The sequence below is a fragment of the Vigna angularis genome, chromosome 8, assembly GCF_016808095.1.
Source record: "Vigna angularis cultivar LongXiaoDou No.4 chromosome 8, ASM1680809v1, whole genome shotgun sequence".
Lineage (NCBI taxonomy): Eukaryota > Viridiplantae > Streptophyta > Magnoliopsida > Fabales > Fabaceae > Vigna > Vigna angularis.
Window position 1 is genome coordinate 8882114 of NC_068977.1, and position 6000 is coordinate 8888113.

Below are 6000 nucleotides of genomic sequence, written 5' to 3' on the forward strand. Positions count from 1 at the left end.
AATTAAATTAAATAAGCTTCCCTTACCTTTTAAGGTAGTCGAACGTTCACAGATACGAACTAGAGTTCCCTTCTAACAGAGGCCTTAACGTTCTACAGCACGTTCTAAGAACTATAACCAACATAAAACCAGAAAGATACTCAGAATGATAGGATCAATTCATGCAACCAAGAATCTGGGTTTGCATGTTACAGAAAACACACGAATGGAGGAAGGATGAACTTACCAGTTAAGAATCCTAAACTGATCGGTGCAAACGATCGTCCTCTACGCCGGAAGAGTAGAACCGGTGCCTGAACGGTGATCGGAGAAGTGAAGAGGTGAGAATTGGTAGAGAGAAGGAAAAGCTTTTTGGAGAGAAGAAGGAGAAATGAAAGATCAGAGTTTTGGAGAAGAAGGTGCATGCAGAGAGAGTGTGACGTGATTTTCCAAGACTCAGTTTTGCCTAAAACGGACGTCCGCTCATCTGCTGACACCTGTATTCCACTATCTGATTTTCGGATCCTCGTTGCTTGACACCTGGCGGTCGCTCAGAGAGGTTTTTGAATGCGTTTTAATGGTTCTGACACTGAGGGGTTTTTGGGTGCGTTTTAATGGTTCTGACATTCCCAGAGGGGTTTTGGGTGCGTTTTAAATGAGGTCTGACAATAATTCACATAAAAAATTGACATCATTTTTAACTAACAATATTTTAAGATATTAAATTTATATTTTTTTTATTATATGAAACTTAATTTTCTCATATTTATTTAATTAAGACATAGGCGTACATTTTAAATTTTTAACACTTTATATAATATTAGTTTAATTTTCAAATAAAAAAGTTGCGGAGTGATTCAAATATAGGATTTTTTGTGTACACTACTAACTCTTAATAATTAAATTAGAACTTTAAATAAAAGGGAATTGACCGAAAGACGATAATATATGAAATATAAATTATAAAAAGAAATGAAAAGAGGTCTAACAATATAATGTAAATTTGAATGTCAAAGCAAAAGGCAAATTCGAATTGAAGTTCAACAATATGGCTATTTAAGTACATCTATAAGTCACATTCTAAATTAATGAATGATATAAGTTCTCCATGGCTATTAATTGAATAAATCGATATATCCAGTTACTATTACATGATCAACGCGTAACAAAAGAACATTTACACGAGAAATAATTATTACCATAGTTTGAACACGTAGGAGAGCTCTTTTTGAGCAAAAATGCAACTATAGAACATGCAACTCACATTATCTCCTTAAGGCTACTATGAGCAACAATTCATCAAAACATGTATACATGGTAATTTAGGACTTTACATAAATTTTATGTAAATAGGAAAGTTTTAGAGAACTCGTAACATATAAAAAACTCTTATACATTATTTATAGCAACAATAAATTAAATGACTTTCTTAGTTAAGAAGTGTCAAAGTAGTTCGATTCAAATATCTCACGTAAATATTTCTAACACAAATTTTTATGCTTTTCATAAGTTATAGTTATAAAAAATATGATAAAATCATTTATCCAAGCCAATATAATACGATTTACAAATTTCATTCTCATGTCAAATCCTAATATCAATTTTTACATATCAAGATATATTCTACATTCCAAATTGAACCACTCATAATAACCAGGTATGTTAATTTATCACACTATTGCACCCTATAACTTTATAACACATAGGGCCAATTAATCAACAAATAAAAAAATCTAGTTAGAGCTCTAAACACACATCATGATAAGAGAGTAACAAAGATTTACTAGAACAACCTTAAGCCATATGTGTCACCCTACGCTCACATGCAACTCAAGAGATAAAATTTTTAAAAAAGGAAAAAACAAAAACTTACTTTGTTTGACTATTTGATTAAATTGTTATGTAAAGCTCCTTACGAGGATCGATACTACGTCCTCTAATCTTCAATCTGATTAAGATTGGAGTAAAAAATTAAAAAAGAAGATGTAAATGAATCCTAAGAAAAGTTTAAAGATTTAATGGTTTTATAAAAATGAATTTAAGTTATTAGAAATTTTTACATAGTGTAAATCTTTCATTATTAAAATATTGTATGATTTTTTTTTATATAAAAATAAGCAGTGCTATTAAGCCACTCTCAAAAAATCATCATTGTTGTAACGTTCCATATTATATAAAAATATATAATATAGTAGTCCACATTTTAATATAATAGAACAGTTGGAATAAGACTTGCAGATAAAGTCTTAAGGTTACAGCCATCCTAAAAAGGCTATAATTTAAAACTTTAAACACCCATAAGAGTATTTTAAAATAATATAACTTAACTAAGAAATCCTAAATAAGCTAAGCTGCAACATCATCACCATCCAGGGCCTGCTCCAGGGGTACCTCATCTACCTCTACTCACATCCAAGTGGATGATCATTGCAACAAAAACACAACACAAACAATAGACAAACACAAGAAGAAGGGTGAGCTAGATATACAAAAATCATGTTATAACAATCACACACAACATGCAAGTTTAATTCAAAGTTAATGAACCATACAACACCACTTGTTACACTTTACACTTGACTCGTCCGGACTTAGAATGATTGCCGAGCTATGGCGGGTCATGCACTCATGGTGGCTTCTACTGCTTTGCAAAGCCATTGTCAATGGGTTTCACCCTACCACACTCACGAGGTTAGTCCGTTATCACTCACCTTAGACCATACTGGAAGCACCCAAGACTAGGACCTCCTGCTACTCCTCACCACATGGATCAATTCTCTCTACTTGAGAATGAAAGACCATTGGAGCGTCAGGATAACCCCCAAGACTGAACTACCATGCAAATCATTCTAAACACTAAGGGCACCACCATAAATGTTCTCCTTGAAGATCATGGAATTACGTCCAATAACATAGGGCACCACCATGTAACCTCCCTTTGAGATCCATGGAATTACGTCCAATAACATAGGACACCACCATGTAACCTCACTTTGAGATCCATGGAATTATGTCCAATAACATAGGGCACCACCATGTAACCTCCCTTTGAGATCCATGGAATTACGTCCATCAACCATACTTGTAAAACCACATACTTTCAATCACTTTGAATCACCATTCATACCTTTGAATCACATACACTTTCACTTTAACAATATACAACATGTTTGAATCCCATCATACAATACAATATGCTCCGACACATACTTCACAAACCATACAACATTCAACTCTATGTGAAACAATACAAAAGAGAAGATAGAGAATAAAACCCTGAACGTCTCGCACAGCGCACCCCTTTGCACAACGAAACTGAGAGCGTTTCGCACAACGCATACTATTCGCATTGCGAATTAACTCACAGAGGTGCCATACCTCATGCCTCTCACATAGCGCACCCTAGTCGCTATGCGAGAGCTCAGACAGAGACCAACCCCCTAAGACAACGCGCTATGCGCCCCAATCACTCTGCGAATTAACCAAAATGCAACTCCAGACTCCTTCCAGTCGCATAGCGAATAGATTCGCTATGCGAATCACCAGGCAGAGAGCAACACTCTCTAGTCATTCGCACAATGCACCATTTCGCACAATGAATGACTAAACCGTGAGCACCCTTCTACAGGGTCTCGCTATGCGAAACCATACGCATAGCGAGACTGCATAATCTACAGAACACAAGTTCTGCAGAATTATGCACTCACACACCCTCTTACCATTTCCAGTCCAATTCCCTAACTTCTAACACCCCTAATTTGAGTTTTAACTCTGATTGTTCTTATCTAACTGATTTTAAAGATCCCTACAATCAATCTAAAAGGTTTAAGACTCAGTTCTTATTCTAAAACACCAAATTCAACAACTTGGAGGCCCAATTTTAGTTATACCACTTTTAACATGTTTTTGGCCAATTTAAAGTTCCTAACAAGTCACAATTGACTTATCTGAGCTACCCAAACATCCCAATTGCACTTAAGACCTCCAATGCCCAAAATCACTACTTTACTTCCTCCAATTTGCCCTAAAACACTATAATTTCACTTAACTTTCCATTTAATTCAACTATAACAAATTTGTCACTCCAAGCACTTCCAACATGCTCAAATTACAACATTAAGATTCATCCAAAACAGTTATAAGCATCACAGCACAACTTCATAGAATTCAGTTTCAGCACAAACCACACCATATACATATCAGACCAAAATACTATTCTGAAGCAACATACATAGTTAGATTTCAACATACATTCATATCATATCACAAAAATAAAGAAGTATTCTAGCTCCCCTTACCTTAGAGTTGAGCAACCTAGCTCACAAGAACGACTCAACAATGCCGAACTCAACAAGAACCTAGACAACACCCTACAACCACCACATTGGTGACGAAAATGGCTCTTAGAGCTCAAGATTTAGCAGAGAGTGGGAAAGGGGGAACACAAGATACATGCAACCAGTAGAACTGCATGTTCTAGGTTCTAAAACAGCGGAGGAAGAGGAAAGGAAACTACTTACCGGTTGGAATGAAGAACGAAGAAAGTGATCGGTTTAAAACGGAGCCCTCTATGCCGCGGGTACTGAGGCACCACCTGATCGGAAATCAAACGGCTCAGTGAAGAGATTTGGTAGAGAGAAGGTAGAGAACTTGGAAGAAATGAGTTCTAGAGAGAGAGTAGGGCTTGACTAATGAACCAAGATGTTCTAAAATGTGTTTTTAAGAAAGAAATTTTGGTTTCATTAACTTAATACCCTATTAGCTTTCTAATTCAGATTTTTCAGGTTTTCACAATTGTAATTGTTATAATATAATTTGAATACAATTATACTTTTATTTTAATAAAATAATTATAGTTTTATAAATTATTATATAAACCGAATTTTAGTAAAGAATACATACTTTTATTATATAAATATGATTATTTTTGTTAATAAAGAAGTTATTTCGTGTGTGTATTTTAAAGAAGTAATTACACATCCTATAATTTTTTTTATATAATCTTCTATGAAATCATATAAATGAATCTTAAGAGAAGTTTAAAGATTCAGTAGTTTTATATAAAAATGAATTTAAATTATTTTAAATCTTTATATAGTCTAAACCTTTTATTATTAAAATATTGTATATTTTTTTAATAAAAATCACCACTGCAATTAAGGCATTTTGTAGGTTCTCTCAAAAAATCATCATTGCAATTATTATAATTTAATTTGAATACAATTATACTTTTATATTAGTAAAATAATTATAGTTTTATAAATTATTATATAAACCGAATTTTAATGAAGAATACATATTTTTGTTATATAAATATGATTATTTTATTAATAAAGTAGTTATTTCGTGTGTGTATTTTAAAGAAGTAATTATACATCTTATTATTTTTAGTTTTTTATATCATAATTTTCTATGGAATCATACGAAGATGTCAACATTTAAAAGATTTAAATTTGCTTTTATTGTTATTATTACGTTTTTAATTTGAAACAGTCTTCTTTGTTAATATCTTATAATTTTTAGGTAATATCGTAAAACTAATTTTATTTTTTGGTAATGTCGTAAAACTAATTTTATTTTTAGGTAAATTTATCTATTCTATGACATCGTAAAAGTAATTTAATAAAAGATAGTTGAAAAACTATCTTAAACTAGAAAATGGATATCTTAAACTAGAAAATGGTTTTATCCAGAGTTCATATAAAGTTATAAGTGGAAACAATTAACGAATGAAAAGTGAAATTTAAAAAAGAATACTGTATTATCTTATTTATAGATAAAAAATACAATAATATCTTATTTATAAACCAAAAGGTAACATCTTATATATTATTTTATCTGTATCATGTTTCGTTTTCTAATGTTAGCCGAAGAAGTTACAAAACAATAACAGTTATCTTAGTTTTTTTATATATGTATTCATACAAAGTGGCAGACTAAGAACTACGTTTTCACCCTCTTTCTCTTTTCTATTACATAGGTGAGTGAGTAATTCCTTTGGGAACTGAGGAGAAGTAGAAA